At 40.9% G+C, this 18,133-nt stretch overlaps 1 protein-coding gene and 1 pseudogene across 7 annotated transcripts in view; one reads left to right on the top strand and one right to left on the bottom strand.

Moving 5' to 3' along the window:
- Positions 1–18,133, top strand: part of SH3D19 (SH3 domain containing 19) — a 206,977-nt gene that overhangs the window by 15,040 nt on the left and 173,804 nt on the right. The window lies entirely within an intron of this gene.
- On the bottom strand, positions 10,911–11,006 carry LOC116466165 (U6 spliceosomal RNA; annotated as a pseudogene).

Genomic DNA, 18,133 nt, shown 5'->3' with positions numbered 1-18,133 from the left:
ATACTTAAGTTCTCTCATAGCAAATTTCAAATATAATACATTATTATTAATTATAGTCACCATGCTATATACTTGGTCTCCAGAACTTATTCATCTTATGACTAAAAGTTTAGACTTTTGAATAATACCTCCCCATTTCCCCTACCCTCACAACTCCTGGTGACCACCCTTCTGCTCCCTGGTTTTTTATTTTTGAGACAGGATCTCACTCTGTTGCCCAGGCCGTAATGCAGTGGTGCAGTCACAGCTCACTGAAGCCTTGACCTGCCAGGCTCAAATGGTCTTCCCACCTCAGCCTCCTGAGTAGCTGGGACTGCAGGGACATGCCCTGCTAATTTTTTATTTTAAAAAATTTTTTGTAGAGATAGGGTCTTGCTCTTTTGCCCAGGCCGGCCTCGAATTCCTGGTCCCAAGTGATCCTCCCACTTTGGCCTCCCAGAGTGCTGAGATTACAGGCGTGAGCCACTATGCCCAGCCTATTCTCTGCTTCCATGAGTTTGACTTTTTTAGATTCCACATACAAGTGAGATCATGCAGTATTAGTCTTTCTGTGTCTGGCTTATTTCACTTAGCATAATGTCCTCCAGGCTCATCCATGTTGTCGCAAGTGGCAGGATTTCCTCCTCCTTTTTTTTCTCTAAACAGGGTCTTGCTGTGTCACCCAGGCTGGAGTGCAGTGGCATGATCATGGCTCATTACATCCTTGACCTCCTGGGCTCAAGTGATCCTACTATCTCAGCATCTCAAGAAGCTGGGACTACAGGTGCTCACCACCATGCCAAGCTAATTATTATTATAATTTTTTTTTTGTAGAGATGCAGTCTCACTGTGTTGCCCAGGCTGGATTTCCTTCTTTTTAAAGGCTGAATAAAATTCCACTGTGTGTGTATACAATTGTGTGTATATGTGTATACATACACATATACATGTATATATGTATACACACACACCACATTTTGTTTATCCATTCATTCGTCATCAGACTTAGGTTGTTTATGTATCTTGGCCATTGTGAATAATGCTGCAGTGAACATGGGAGTACAGATATCTCTTTGAGATAGGGATTTATTGGCCAGGCATGGTGAATCATACCTGTAATCCCAGCACTTTTGGGAGGCTGAGGTGGGTGGATCGCTTGAGGTCAGGAGTTCGAGACCAGCCTGGTCAACATGGTGAAACCCCGTCTCTACTAAAAATACAGAAATTAGCCAGGTGTTGTGGTGTGCACCTGTAGTCCCAGCTACTCAGCAGGCCAAGGCATGAGAATCACTTGAACCCAGGAGGTGGAGGTTGCAGTGAGCTGAGATCCCACCACTGCACTCCAGCCTGGGCAACAGAGTGAGAGTCTAAAAAAAAAAAAAATAGAGAGAGAGTGAATTATTTCCTTTGGATATATACCCAGAAGTGGCATTGCTGAATGGTAGTTCTATTTTTAATTTTTTTGAGGAACCTCCATACTGTTTTCCATAATGGCTACACCAATGTATCCATCAACAACTTATAAGAGTTCCCTTTTGTTCACATCCTTGCCAACACATATCTTTTGATTTTTTTTTGTTTGTTTGGTGCAACAGGGTCTTGCTGTGTTGTCCAGGCTGGAGTGTGGTGGTGTGATCATAGCTCACTGCAGCCTTAAACCACTGGGCTCAAGCAATCCTCTTCAGCCTCCCGAGTAGCTGGGACTACAGGTGTACACCACTAGTAATTTTTCTTTTCTTTTTTTTTTTTTTTTTTGTAAAGACAGGGTTTTGCTGTGTTAACCAGGCTGGTCTCGAACTCCTGGCCTCAAGTTATCCTCCTGCCTCAGCCTCCCAAAGTGCTGGGATTACAGGCGTGAGCCACCATACTCAGCTGACTTTCTTTTTGAGACAGGGTCTTGCTCTGTCACCCAGGCTGGACTGCAGCGGCGTCATCTCTACTCACTATAGCCTTGACCTCCTGGGCTCAAGAAATCCTCCCACCTCAGCCTTCCAGGTAGCTGGGACTACAAGTATGTGCCACCATCCCCAGCTAATTTTTAAATTTTTGGTAGAGACTGGGTCTCAATGTGTTGCCCAGGCTGGCCTAGAACTTCTGGACTCTAGTGATCCTCCTGCCTCGCCTCCCAAGTGCTGGGATTACAGCAGTGAGCCGTCATGCTCAGCCTCTGGCTGACTTTTAGATAATACCCATCCTAACAGGTGTGAGATGATATCTAATTGTGGTTTTGATTTACATTTCCCTGATGGTTAGTAATGAGTACCTTTTCATGTACCCATTGGGCATTTGTATACCTTTGAAAAAACATCTATTCAGATCTTTTGCCCATTTTAAAAATCTGGGGTTTCTTTTGCTATTAATACGAGTTCCTAATATATTTTGGATATTAACCCCTTATCAGATATATGGTTTGCAAATATTTTCTCCCGTTCCATGAGTTTCCTTTTATTTTTTCCTTTGCTTTGCAGAAACTTTTTAGTCCCGCCATGAATTTTATACGTGGATTTTAGTCAACTCCTGATTATTTTATAGTCTAAGTAGGCTCCACATAAAGAACAGTGTAGTGAGTTATCATTGAAGTAACTGGAAAGCACTGTATATGTTCATTATGTTCTTTCAGCTTGCAAGAAACAGGCATGCTCACCTTAGTTGATGGAGGCTTTTTGGAAGGATATACATGTAAGTTGAAAGACATGGAAAATATGGCTGGGCATGGTGGCTCATGCCTGTTATCCCAGTACTTTGGGAGGCCAAGGCGGGTGAATCACTTGAGGTCAGGAGTTCAAGACCAGCCTGGCCAACATGGCGAAACCCCATCTCTACTAAAAATACAAAAATTAGTTGGGCATGGTGGTGTGCACCTGTAATCCCAGCTACTCGGGAGGGTGAAGCATGAGAATTGCTTGAACCCAGGAGGTGGGGGCTGCAGTGAGCCGAGATTGCACCACTGCCCTCTAGTCCTGGTGGGTGACAGAACAAGATGTCTAAAAAAATAAAAGAAAAAAGAAAGACGCAGGAAGCAGTTTCAGAAGGTGTTTGAAAATGAGAGTAACTCTTAAAAACTGACAGCAAATAGCTACTCTGGAGAACATTTTTTAATAAGTTGGAATGACTTTGTTGCTCTTTATGTTTAGTGACACTACAGTTTATTGATGTCTGCTTCCATGGCTTCTAAGGTACTAAATAATTGGCTGTCTTTTGTTTTTCTCACAGTCAGCCTCCCCAGGAAAGAGACTCTAAGTAGGTTGGTCAGCCACAGTTCTGCACAGGATGGCCTTTTGCAGCAGGGTTCTTATGCCCATTTACCTTAGAGGTGTATGGCAAACCCATAGAGAGCTGCCTTTTCAGACCCATCCCAGGTCCCTTTGGGGCAAGATGGCAGAGTCTTGTGGTACCCACATGGCTCACCTAGAAATGCCTGCAATTGCTTTTGTCTGATGGGACCTAGGGCCTGTGGGGGGTACCTTAAGGTTTCTCAGAATGGAAAGATGGTAAAGTTGGTAGGCTCCAGGAATAAACTGACCACTCTGACTTTCAGCAATGTGAGATTCCTGAGGGAAGAGGCTTAATTTGTTCATATCCCTCATGACTCAGAACAGTGCTTGACACGTGTGCTCAGTACATAGCTGTCAAATAGGACAGTCTTGAGTTTTTTAAAAGATGTTTTAGGCCGGGCATGGTGGCTCATGCTTGTAATCCCAGCACTTTGGGAGGCCGAGGTGGGTGGATCACTTGAGGTCAGGAGTTCAAGACCAGCCTGGCCAACATGGTGAAACCCCATCTCTACTAAAAATACAAAAATTAGCTGGGTGTGGTGGCCCGTGCCTGTAATCCCAGCTATTCGGGAGGCAGAGGCAGGAAAATCACTTGAACCCGGGAGGTGGAGGTTGCAGTGAGATTGCGCCATTGCACTCCAGCCTGGGCAGTAACAGCAAAACACTGTCTAAAAAAAATAATAATAAATAAAGATGGTTTAATGTAGTCTTTATTTTTAGTTCAATTACATTTCATTCTAACTGAAACTCTTATGTACAAAAGGTTGGAAGGCAAATCCCACCTCTGCTCATGGCTCACCCTGTGGAGGGGAAACCACGCATGCTAATATGCAAAACTTCACGTTTTCCTTTTTCTTTGTTAGTCCTGAGCGCTTTAGATGTTTGCCGTTTGGTGTTAATACAACTGACCCAGGCTTTGGGCTGCTGCATAGTTCATGGATGTCAAATCCAGGCCCAAAGGCCTTCCCAACTATCCTCAGAGACAGCAAAGGGGCCTCGCAAGGCCTCGAACTCCTGAACGCAATGCCCTTCCTCAGGCCTTGCGGCCACACACCTGCCTGATGGGTCTAGCACCAGGAACTCTGGGAAGGCAGAGCCTAAGGGTTGGCACCCAGACGCGAGTGGCTTGTTGGGCTCACGAGGGCTGCGCCACCTTGGGTCCTGATTAATTTGGATTTTGAAGCTTAAATGTAGATTTGGATATTTGGCCAAAGAAGGCTCATGTTCAGGTAAGGAGGGAGACACTAAAAAGATAGAAGTCATCGTTAGGAGTGATTGCAGCAGCTGCTGCTTTTTAAAACCCCAAACCCTGAAAATTGTAAGGAATGATGCGGGAGAGTGGATGATCAAGATATTTGAGAAGGAATCTACTGGGTTAGTGACACGGGATGCAGGGCCTCAACATGAGGGACAAGTCCAGTGTTGCTGACGTTTCATGAATTGGAAAAAGGTGGTTACCATTTGACAGCCTATTCAGGAAAGGGACAGTGACACTGAACATTGAGTATTAAACCTTAATTACAGCGCGTTTGCTATTAGTGTTAAATTTAATGATGAGTACTTATGTAGCATTTAGAACAAACCTTTCAATAGCTCCTTGAGCACATAGATTTTGCAAACCTTGTAGAATGTAATTTGGTATTGCTCACCTCATAGGTTTCCAATGAATGTTTAATGAGGTAAATGAAGAATTGGGGTTTTAATTCCAATATTCGTTTTTCCCCTCTGTTTTAGTTGAGTCTTCAGCTTTCTTACTTATTCCTGTAGTAGACTTTTTAAAAAAGTACCAACTTTTTAGCATATCTGTATAAAATATTCATCAACCATTTATTTAAACTAAATATATGTCAGGAACTCCTGTAATTCTCCTAACAATCCTGGAAGGCAGGTTCTTTTGTCATCCTGTTCTTAAAATGAGAAAAATGACGTAAAGAGAAGTTAAGTGCAGCTGAGATTTGAATCCCTGTAGTCTTTTCTTCTTTAATTTTTAAATGTACATACTGTAAAATCAGCTTCTTTTTGGTGAACAGTTCTATGAATTTTATTACACATGTAGTTTCTTGTGGCAACTACCATAGTCGCCATACAGAACAGTTCCATCACCTGGAAATTCCCTGTGCTGCCTTTGTAGTCAGACCTTCTCTACATGCCTTTCCATTGGCAACCAATGATCTGCTCCCTGTCTCTATAATTTTGCCTTTCCTAGAATAGTAAATAAATGAATTCATAAAGTATTAATATATAACCTCTGAGACTGGCTTCTTTTACTCAGGAGAATGCCTTGGACATTCATTCATTTTGTTACTATATCAATAGTTTGATCCGTTTTACTGCTGAGTAGTAGTCTATTGTGTGAGTGTACCAGTTTGTTTATGCTGGTATGCAATATCCTGATAAAGGATATTTAGATTGTTTTCAGTGTTTGATGATTATGAATAAGCTGCTATAAGCATTTGTGTACAGGTTTGCTGGGTCATATGGTAAATATGCATTTAACTTTATAATAAATTTCCAAACTGTTCCAGAGTGGCTATCCTGTTATGTGTTATCACCAGCAATGTATGAGAGTTCTCATTTTTCTGTATTCTCACCAGCACTTGATGCTGCTAGATTTTTCTAGTTTTTGTTTATTGGTTTGTTTTTAGCCATTTTAATAGAGGTATAGTGATATTTCATTGTAATTTTAATTTGCATTTTCCTTTTGGCTAATGATATTGACCATCTATTCATATGGTTAATTGCCATCCGTATGTCATCTTTGGGGAAGAATGTTCAAATCTTTGCACATTTAAAAATTGAGTTGTTTAAATATGTTCAAAGAACTAAAGACACTGTTAAACAGAATAAAAAGATAAGCTACAGACTAGGCGAAAATATTTTCAAATCATATATCCAACAAAAGATTTGAATGTAGAATATGTAAAGAGCTCCCCAAACAACAGTACAGAAGTATAAAGTCTTTGTCTAGTAAATCCAGCATCTGGGCTTCCTCAGAAAGAACAGTTTGTATTGATTACTTTTTTTTCTGTGTATGGGCCATATTTCTTATTTCTTTGCATACCTTGTATTTACAAGTTGAAAACTGAACATTTTGAATATTATAATGTAACAGCTCTGGAAATCAGATTCTTCTCCCTCCCCAGGGTTTGTTATTGCTGCTTGTTATGGTTGTTGTTTGTTTAGTGACTTCTCTGAACTAATTTTGTAAATCCTATATTCTTTGTCATGCATGACACTGAAGTTTCAGTTTCATTAGCTTAGTGGTCAGCTAGTGATTGGGCAGGGGTTTTTGTTTTGTTTTGTTTTGTTTTATGCCTAGAACCAAAAAGAACCTCCCAGCTTATGCAGATGGGCTCTGTTGTGTTTTGACACACCTTCAGTACCCAGACAGGCAGTTTACAACTCTGCTTTGCCTTTACTTCTGTGTGCATATTCTGACACTCAGCCAGAGGTGGCAGCTTAGGGCCTTCTCAGGTCTTTTCTGAGAATATGCCCATCCTGGTAATACAGTTGGCCTTCTAGATTCCCAGGAATATGTGGGAGCTATTCAAAGCCTGTATTCCTCAAACCGTCTCATTCTCTAGCCTATCTTCCCAACCTTTTTGTTTAGCTTATTGTTTGCCCCAACTGTTACCTTCGTGCAGCAGCAACTAATATATTTATTTGCTTGTCAATGTTTTCAGCAAGTGCCCTCTAGCTAGCCACTTTTGCACTGATAGTTCCAAATTAGTTAAGGTAAAAGAAAGTCTTCTCCAGGGAGAAACCAGACAGGTCAAGACAAATTATTACAGTTCTTTGCGAATAAGGTTCGTTTTGCTCCCTCTGGTTCTGATATTGGTACCAGGAATGCAGGCTGACATTTTTAAGGTTCCCACTGAGCTGGGAAGAGAAAAGGGACCAGGGTAAGTTAAAAATGCCACAAAGCTCAGTATTCTAACCAAAATCCAGCTAGTTTTCTGGATTCAGTGTTTCATTAGTTGCTACAAGCTTTTGGTTAGTTTCTAGAGTTCTGAAAAGTTGATTCTGCCAGTTTCTATCAGGTTTTTATTGCTTTTATGGAGGGACAGACTTTTGGAGCTCTTAACTCTGCCATTTTTTCTGATGTCACTCAGATATGTCAAATATGGCTTAAAGAAAAAAACTGATTAAGATAATCAGGGCTGGGTTGGGTATGTACCTCTAGTCCCAGCCACTCAGGATGCTGAAGTGAGAAGATTGCTTGAGCCTACGAGTTTGAATCCAGCCTGGGCAACAGAGCGAGACCCTATCTCTTAAAAAAAAAAAAAATCTGTTTTTATGAGTAAACCAGCCCAAGTTTAAAAAAAAAAATGAGAGTGCGAGAGAAGGTAGGGATACTCTTAACCCATTTTTAAGTTTTTCTACATTCTACAGTAGCATTATCAAAGTGTTTTTATAAAGAGGAGCCTCACTCAGCTGGTTACAGTGCTGGCCTCAAACCCCTCGTTCAGACCCTGATGGGCAGCTTGCTTTTCTCATTTCTAGGCCATATACCACCCCAAAACCCTTTGTTACTTTTCAAAATATGATATCCAAGGGATATCTGGCCAGGGGAACTCTATATTCCTCTTTGTTGTTGAAGTGGCTCAGAGGAAGTAGCTTTACTGCACCGTTCTGAACAAATCAGTCATGTTAAAAGATAATGTATGGCTAATACTCTGGGGAGTGGAATCGAGGAGGGCCTGGAGTGTGTCACTTTATACTTCTGTATTGTTTCAGTTACTTACAATGAATGTTTATTACTTTCGAAATTAAAGAAAAATAAATTTAAAATACTGTGAGAAATAATTGGCTACTGGTCCAGTATATTTCTTGCTCATATTATGGCATTTTTAAAAACCTGTTTTTCCCTAAAATGAATTACTGTAATGATCATAGCAAATGCCATCCTGTTAATAAAAGAAATGATTGATAAACTATTCAAGAAAATGGTGGTTGGAAGGAGTATATAATTGTGTTTCCTCTGAAGATCATTTTTCAAAACACTGGCTAATTTATCATTTGTTTACCTGTTTGGTCTTGTGACATTTACTTCTTTTCATGAAAGCTATAATCACCCGAAAAGCAAATCCTTATTTATAACCAAATTGTTGAAAGCTGTTTAACATAATCAAAACCTATCTTTAGCATTCCCTGCTTTATTTATTGTGTGTACTTCATCTCCGTCTTGTGACCCAACAGAACATGTTCTAGAGGACTAGATTCAGAAGACATGCATTCTTTTTTTTCTTTTTTTTTTTTTTATACTTTAAGTTCTGGGGTACATGTGCACTACATGCAGGTTTGTTATCTGTGTATACATATGCCATGTTGGTGTGCTGAACCCGTTAACTCGTCATTTACATTAGGTCTATCTCCTAATGCTATCCCTCCCCCCTCCCCCGACCCCACTACAGGCCCCGGTGTGTGATGTTCCCCTTCCTGTGTCCATGTGTTCTCATTGTTCAGTTCCCACCTATGAACATGTGGTATTTGGTTTTCAGAAGACCTGCATTCTAATGCTCAGCCTCCCACTAGCCTGCTGTATGACCTTGATTTAATCTCTCAGATTCTTCATTGACAGTATGAAAGATTTAGACCCAGAGCCCAGGCTCACTGACTGTTTTTGTGAATAAAGTTTTATTGTCTGTAGCTGCTTTTGTCCTACATCTGCAGAGTTGAGTCATTGCAACAAAGTCCACGTGGTCTGCAAGCCTAAAATACTTACTATCTCACTCTTTACAGAAAAAGTTTGGTAACTCCTATCAAGTTTCTTTTCAGGTTCAAAATTCTTTGTTCTAGTTTTGGAATACTTGGGCCAACTATTTTTTTCATCAGGTTTCTTCTTAGCAAATCACCAGAAAAATTTGACTTGAAGAGGGGAAACACCAATAAGTCATACATTCTTATTTGTTAGACACCAGTACCTGTCATATTTTGGTGTGGTTACAAACAACCTCTAGAGCTCAGTATTGTGTAACAGTTACATTCAACTGGTGAGATGTAGCTCAGCCTCACCTGTGGTGCTCATTCTGGGATCCTGGCCGAAGGAGCAATCCCTATCTGGGAAAAAGATAGCAAAGCATGTACTAGTGTTTATAACGATGCTCAGAAGTGGCATGTATCCCTTCTACTCACTTCTTTGGCTAACCTGACATTAATGGTGTGGGGGTCCTGCAAGTTACATGGTACCTTGAGTGGCTGGATAATCTTTTTACACAGAGGGCAGTGAATCATTGGGAACAACAAAGTCATCTACCACAGCCTTCTTAAGGGCTTGCTAGTTTGAGCAGACCAAAACTCATGGCAAAAAACTTGGTTTTGGACCTCTTTGTGTGTTATTCTTCATAAACTCCTTGCAAATAATAGTCACTAGCAATTAGCCCAGGAGCTTTTGGAATATATTGTAGTTCTCTCAATTTGTTTATTTAATGCTCAATGTAAGAATGTAATGTGCCTTTGGGTTTCCTTTTTGTAGAGTCTTGATATCTTTAACTTATTATGTTGGTCCATTCTCACCCTGTTATACAGAAATAACTGAAACTGGGTAATTTCTTTCAAAAAAAGGTTTAATTGGTTCATGATTCTGCAGGCTGTACCGGAAGCATGGCTGGGGAGGCCTCAGGGAGGTTTCGATCATGGCAGAAGGCGAAGTTGGGAAGCAGGCACATCTTCACATGGCCAGAGCAAGAGGAAGAGAGAGAGCGGGGAGTGCCACACACCTTTAAAACAAGCAGATCTCTGGCCAGGCGGGGTGGCTCACGCTTGTAATCCCAGCACTTTGGGAGGCCGAGGCGGGCGGATCACCTGAGGTTGGGAGTTGGTGATGAGCCTGACCAACATGGAAAAATCCTGTCTCTACTAAAAATACAAAATTAGCCGGGTGTGGTGGCACATGTGTGTAATCCCAGCCACTTGGGAGGCTGAGGCAGGAGAATCGCTTGAACCTGGGAGGTGGAGGTTGTGGTGAGCCGAGATTTCGCCATTGCACTCCAGCCTGGGCAACAAGAGCAAAACTCTGTCTTAAATAAATAAATAAATACATACATACAAGCAGATCTCACGAGAACTCTGTTGTGAGAACAGCTCCAATGGGGGATGGTGTTAAACCATGGAGAAGCTACTCCCATGATCCAATCAGCCCCCATCAGGCCCCATTTCCAATTTGAGGATTACAATTTGACATGAGATTTGGGTGGGGACACAGATCCAAACCATATCACTTACATTTCTTACCTCTAAACTGTTTCTCTGCCAGGGTTCTATACCTCATTGAATGCCAGACACCACTCAAGTTGCCCAAGCCAGAAAGCTGGGTGAAGTACTTCTTCCCTCACCACAATTGCCTACATATAGTCGGTCAATTACCAGATTCTATTAAATCTATCTCTGATGTAGGTCCTGATTCTGTCTACTTGTCTCCATCTTCATTGCCACTGTCCTGTTCCAGGTACCTCTGGCTGTTTGCAACAGACTTCAAACTGGCCATTCTGTGTCCTGACTTGTTTCTCTAATCCATTCTGTATACAACCACCAAAGCAATTTTTATAAAACACAAGCTGATCATGTTATTTCTTTGAATTAAAACATTTCAGTGGTTTGTACATTATACCCCCGCCTAAAAGCTCAAATTTCTTAACATGGTCATACACCTTAAAAAAAGAAATGGAACGCTTGATGAATTTGCATGTCACCCTTACCATGCTAATCTCGGTATCTTTCCAACTTTAGTATATGTGTTGCTGACATGAGCACATGGCCATACTACCTTTTGTTCCCTTTATTTTTTTTTAGTATTCCTAGTTCTGTCCATTTACACTCAGCTTACATGGCTTTAAAAATATAATCTTCTAGAAATTTTTTCCCTAGAGCATATTTTATGAACTCAGTATTTGCTAAATGTTTTTTCATTTGTAGAGACTCAAACACTTGATTAAAAAAAAATTGTGCAAAGCTGATGCGTATAGTATCGCCCATAGTCCAATGCACAATGCTCGCATCCTGCTGCTCTATAGGTTGTTCCTTCTCAGAAGGGCTTACCAGTGGGCTGTAAAGAAAGCTAGGTTGACATTTTTTTTTCTTTTTTTTTGAGATAGAGTTTCACTCTTGTTGCCCAGGCTGGAGTGCGATAGCATGATGTCGGCTCACCGCAACCTCCGCCTCCCACGTTCAAGCGATTCTCCTGTCTCAGCCTTCCAAGTAGCTGGGATTACAGGCATGTGCCACCACGCCAGGCTAATTTTGTATTTTTAATGGAGACAGGGTTTCTCCATGTTGGTCAGGCTAGTCTCGAACTCCCGACCTCAGGTGATCCGCCCGCCTTGGCCTCCCAAAGTGCTGGGATTACAGGTGTGAGCCACTGCGCCCAGCCATGGTTTTAATTTTTTAAGGCCACACTGTTTTCATTATTTAAAATTTGTTGATACAGATTTCTTTGATCAACCAATTGCTATTTTTTGTTTTTATCTAACTTAGTAATATGGAATTTTTAATAAAATTAATCAAATCTCTGAACTCTGAAGCTTTGCAGTAGTTGCAACCACAGCTTTCTGTTATCATAAACTAATTTTAAAAAGCAAGCTTAATTTTAACAAGCAAGATTTTAAACATTTAAAAAGGAATCAGTGGCATATTGACCATGACCAAATCCTTAACTATGAGGAGAAAGGTTAGAGGGTGATGGTGAGGAACACTACGGTTATGTGGGGGATTTGAACTTTTTATGTAAGGTATTTCTGTAACGTTTTGTTTTTTGTTTTAATAAGTAGAAGTGGAAAAGGGGTTTTTAAGTTTTTTGAAGTGAAATGATATTCAGTTTCTTCCTCCGTAGGGAGGCAGCAATCTTACTGGGGTTAGAATAGGCTGTTTTGTGATTATAATATTCTGGGAGTTCTATGAATATAGGGAATTCTTACACACTTGATCTTAGCCAAAAGGCCGAGAAGCGATGAATATAGGGAATTCTTGAACATCTTGGAATTATATGAAAAAATATTGTAAATGTGCATGAGTGCTTTCTTGGACGCAGTGTTAAAGGTGATGTGGAGAAGAGGGTCCATGATTCAAACAGATTCTTATGCTTTTATTTCTCTAGTCCTGCTGTCTCTTCTGAACTCTAGACTGCCTATTCAGCATCTTTACTTGGATATCTAATAGGCCTCTCAAATCTAAAATGTCTGTGTTTAGTTTCCTATTGCTGTTTTAACAAATTAGCTACAAATTTAGTGGCTTAAAACAACATGAATTTGGCTGGGCACGGTGGCTCACGCCTGTAATCCCAGCACTTGGGGAGGCTGAGGGGGGAGGATCACGAGATCAGGAGATTGAGACCATCCTAGCCAACACGGTGAAACTTCCTCTCTACTAAAAATACAAAAATTAGCTGGGCATGGTGGCGGGCGCCTGTAGTCCCAGCTACTCGGGAGGCTGAGGCAGAAGAATCTCTTGAACCCAGGAGGCGGAGGTTGCAGTGTGCCGAGCTACACTCCAGCCTGGCGACAGAGCGAGACTCCATCTCAAAAAAAAAAAAAAAAAAGAATTTATTATTCTGTAATTCTGGAGGTCTAAAGTCTGAAATCAGTTTCACTGAGCTAAAATCAAGGTACTGGCAGGGCTGCATTCCATCTGTAGACTCTAGGGGAGAATCCCGTTTTTGCGTTTTCTAGCTCCTAGAGGCCACGTGTATTTCCTGGCTCATGGCCCCTTGCTCTATCTTCAAACCCAACAGCGTAGCATCTTCATTCCTCTCTTCTTTCTGCTTCCATCCTTCTGTCTTCTGCATACTCTCATTAGTATCCCTGACCCTGATCCTCCTATCTTACTCTTATAAGAAGCCATACGATTGATTACATTGGTCCCATCAGATAATACAGATAATGTCTTCATCTCAGGATACTTAATCATATGTGCAAAATCCCCTTTACTACGTGTAGCAACATATTCACAGATTCTGGGGATCAGGACATGGACATCCTTAGAGGGGCCATTGTTTAGCTTACCATTTGATTTCTTTGCTTGGCAAATCTATTCTTCCTCTAGCCTTCCTCATTTTATTTAATGGTACAACATTCTCAGGCCAGTGACCTATGGTCATTCTTGATTTCTCTTTGTCTTTATTTTTTCCTTCTACCATCTGCATCCAATTCATTAAATTACATCTAAATCCAAACAATATGTTATTTGCTTCTACTACCCAACTGTCTCTAGATTTGTCGTCTTCTCACTAATTTTCACTAAAAGCAGAGTAGCATTAGCATTCTGGAGCCATAGGCCCTCATCCTATCCTATTCTTTTCACTCCTTGGTGTTCAGAGATAATTATACTACAAGGCTGTGTGGGCTAAGTGTCATAAGAGTGGTACACAAAGTGTCACAGGACTAGATTCCAATTACTTTATCCAACTACATGGAGATGGAAAGTGAAGGCTTACATAGTAGTAGACAGTGGAAAGAATTTAAGTTGGTTGAGGATAATTATCCTGGAAGGCAAATAGAATTTCCATTAAAGATTTCTATCTTTTTTATTCTTCAGACAGCGAATGTTTCTTCTCAATTATTAATAGCAGAGAATACATTAATCTGATTTCTGATTATCTTGAATGACTCCTCCCCTTCCTCCATTTCCTGAAGCAATATATTTTTAAAAGTTATCAGGGAGCTGATTTCTAGCGTGTGGATAAACTATACATAGTTGGGTGGGGAGAGTGAAGTGAAATATCTGAAAAGATAAAACATTCACTGTCGAAATAATATCAAAATATAGATTCGACATTTTCTGAATATTTTTCTGAATCCTTTTTCTGTAATGTCCTCACATTTTTGGGATAACATTACAGTTTAGTAGAATATAGGGAAAAAATGGGTCATTACTTGAACTAGTCTATTGTAAAAAGATCTGGAAATAACTAAATTTACAAATCTTCCCCATGTTTAGGAAAAAAATTGCTCATAGGATTTTTAGCAACCTTTATTTGTTAAATCTCACCTTAATTAAAATTCCTCAAGATGTGTGAAATGAAAATTGAAGCATATTAAAATCAGATATTCCACAGAATAAAATATTCTGCAAATTTATATTCATTTTTAACGCAGAAATGCTGTATTGAGCCCCAAAAAGGAAAGATGTCCGTATTATTTCCTCCTCGTTTGTGGTGCTACTGATTAAATTAGTTACCAATAAAAGTACTTAATAATTTTGTGAATGCAAATGTTTATTGTGTATTTATTTATTTATTATTTTCTGCAGGGGACAGGCTTTAAGTGTACACTGGGTGGCCCCCTGCCAACTCCAAGTAGCTCCCTCCCCCACACAAATGTTTATTGATCTTTTTCCCTCCAGTAATATGTTACCAGGTGCTGTATCTCATGTTTGGGGTTGAACTTTTCATTTTATGTCTTAGCAATTGAAACAGAAAATGTATATAGGTAGTTTGAGCTTTTCTTTGAAATAGAATCACAGAAATTGTTTAGATCTGTGAAGAGCCCTAAATATATTACAAATGAGGAATTATTTGTATACTTTAAGCAGGAGAGAAACTCCCTGTTCATGTTTTAAAAATAACTTCAATGAGTTATAAATCGCATACCATACAGTTTACCTATTCCCTGTTAATTTTTTTAAATTCTCTTTTTTCCCTATTACTCTTAAAAACCATTTTCTTTCTTTCTTTCTTTCATTCTTTCTTTCTTTCTTTTCTTTTTTTTTTTTTTTTTTTTTTTTTTGAGACGGAGCCTTGCTCTGTCACCAGGCTGGAGTGTAGTGGTACGATCTTGGCTCACTGCAACCTCCACCTCCTGGCTCCTGGGTTCAAGTGATTCCCCTGCCTCAGCCTCCTGAGTAGCTGGGACTACAGGCGCATGCCATCATGCCTGGCTAATTTTTTGTGTTTCAGTAGAGACAGGGTTTCACCATGTTGGCCAGGATGGTCTTGATCTCCTGAATTCGTGATCTGCCTGCCTCAGCCTCCCAGGCTGGGATTATAGGCATAAGCCACCGCCTAAAAACCATTTTCTATGGTTCTTTTAATGTGTTTTTTAGATATTCACTGCCTCCTTTTCTAATCAGTGGGCAGAAATAAGTGGGTTGAGGTATCAAAAGAAAGGTATTCCAGGTGTAGAGGACAGAGGAAATAAAGCCTTGAGGTGGAAATGGGATGAAGAAATGAGAACACTTGTCTGGATAAGAAGAAAACAAACAGGAAGTGAGTTAGTTGTCTTGGTGATGAATTCCGAAGTCAGTGGTAAGAAACTTGGGCTGTACCTTTCTCAAGTCACTTGGTAAGTGGGGCCTTACTCTAAGGACAGTGCAGATAAAGAATAGGGGATGATAAGACAGCACATAGCCTCATGTGGAAGCTCACTGATATTCAGGATATAGCAGTCCTTGTTTTACTCAGCTCTACTTCAGTGCCTTGGTGTCTGATTCTTTCTCTCTGCTTTTTGTTCTGACTCTGCTACCATCTGACTGCCCTCTTTGCCATCCTGGCCCCCTCCTGGCCTCTGCATATTCCTGTGAGCAGTGGTGTGGGATTCTCTGCTCTTCTGTTCTTTCATCATTCCCTTGCTCTCACTTCACCAGTGGCTTCTCATGTCACTGATAATGAAATTCAGAGTCCTTAATGAGGCCTAGTAGCTTCTGCAGGACCTGGCCCCCCTGCTGCCTTTCTTTCTGGTCTCAGTTCATATGCCTTTCCACCTTTGCTCACAGTGTCCCAGCCACATTGACTGGCCTGTTCTTCTTCACACCCACCTAACCTCAGAACCTTTGTACTCGCTGTTCACTTGACCGCACCTTCTCTCCTTCATTTAGTCCTTGCTTCCCTCCTTTGTTTAGGCATCTATCAAATGTCACCTCCTCAGAGAACCTTCCCTGACCACCCTGTCTAAGGTGGGATTTCCCATCCTGATACTCTTATCTGCTTCTTCTATTTTATTATCAGGCTTTCTTGTACATGGTATTATTATAATATGAATTTATTTTGCATTTGGTTATTGTCTGTCTTCCACTGCAATGTAAACTACTTGAAGCCCAGCTTGATTTGTATATTTACTGTAGTGTCCTCCATGCCTAGAATGGTACCTGGTACATGGTGGGCACTTAATACTGTTGAATGCACGTAGACATACTATATGACTGACATTTGGACTTCTCCAGAGGAAAGTCTGTTGTGTTGTCCAATACTGAGTGCATCTGTTGGGTAAGATGCTGGGCTAACTGCCTCACCATCCCCTGGGCAACTGTTATGTTAGGTGCCTACCCTTGGTGCATCCACCCAGTAGTGATGAAGATAGTGAGATCATATGTCCTATTCTCTTGATACTCCTTTCTTTGCACTTGCATGGCCTGGTCCCTCCAAAACCTTTTAAGTTTCAGCTCCTTGTTGATGAGAAAAATGTTGCCAGATCCTATGCTGTGGAACAGTTACTTCCAATTTCAAACTAAACAGTGAGAGGAATGATAGGAAGTAATGTTTTGGCTTTCTTGATCTTTATGTCCCCTTGCTGTGTCATCCTGGCCCACATACTTGTGTGCTTTCTCTTTGTTCCTCCCTGGTTCTTGATTATAGTCTCTTTTCTCTTTGCAGTCTGTCTTTGCCCCTCCTTTCTTTCTCTCTTTTTCTTTCCTCTCAGCTGCCATTTTGCTTTGCCCTCTGCATCATTCCAGATCCTGTTTAGCTTGAGTTCTTGCCTCTGAGAAACCTTTCAGTTTACCTACTTTGTATAACTTTTTCTGTCCTTTGTTCCGTATGGCTGGAGAGGCCTGAGGAAGAGAATTGCATTGGGACATTCTTTTCGTCCTTCATCCTTGTATTTAACTGATATTTGAAAACCTACTTTGTGCGAAACATTGTGTCAGGTTCTGGGCTACCTCCATAAACAATATCCAGGTTCTCACAGTACAGTTAGGGAGACAAATAAGCTGAATGGATGATTATTACTCATTCATTTTTTTCAACAATTGAGGCTAGGATACAGTGGTGGATAAAAACAAAAATTCTTACATGGACTTACAGTTTGATAAGGTAGGCATATGTTAATTAGACAACTACATAAATGAATGTTCAATTATAGCTGTGTTGAGTTCTATAAAGGAGGGCTCCATAGTGCTATGAGAATTAGGAGGACCTGTCCTGGTTAGGAGAGATGGGGATAGCTTCCTTGAGGACGTGAAGGGTAAATTGAGATCTGAAGGCACAGTAAGAATTAACTAGACAAGGGCAGCAGGGGAGAGGGAATAGTAGATGCAAAAGTCTGGTGCTGAAAGGGTGCTTAGAACGTTCGAAGAAGTTTAAGCATAGAGAATAGGCTGGAAAGTGAGCCAAATGAGGCTGAAGAGACAGGCTGGGGTCAGATTGGCCGGACTTTGTAGGCCACAATAAGGGATTTGCTCCTTACTCTGTGAGCAGCAGGAGGATGCCTTTGAAGTGCTATAAGCAGAGGGAAAAGAGGAGCAGTATAAAAAATACTTTTATTTTTAAAACACTAATCTGAATGCTGTGGAGGAGAATAAATGGAGTTGGGTGTAAATGGAAGGCATGAGAAAGGATGTGGAAATGCTAGTTAGGAGGCTGTAATGGCAATCCAGATGCTACTAACCCAGGTGGGGTTAAGGGTTAGCAAGAATTTTAAGTTTCCAAATCTACTCTTACCTTTTTTTTTTTTTGGAGACGGAGTCTCGCTCTGTCACCCAGGATGGAGTGCAGTGGCACAATCTGGGCTCACAGCAAGCTCCGCCTCCCAGGTTCACACCATTCTCCTGCCTCAGCCTCCCGAGTAGCTGGGACTACAGGTGCCCACCACCACGCCTGGCTAATTTTTTTTGTATTTTTAGTAGAGATGGGGTTTCACCGTGTTAGCCAGGATGGTCTCGATCTCCTGACCTCA

This window comes from Hylobates moloch, unplaced genomic scaffold (assembly GCF_009828535.3).
Source record: "Hylobates moloch isolate HMO894 unplaced genomic scaffold, HMol_V3 SCAFFOLD_3, whole genome shotgun sequence".
NCBI classification, from domain to species: Eukaryota; Metazoa; Chordata; class Mammalia; order Primates; family Hylobatidae; genus Hylobates; species Hylobates moloch.
This window is presented reverse-complemented; position numbering and strand designations above follow the sequence as displayed.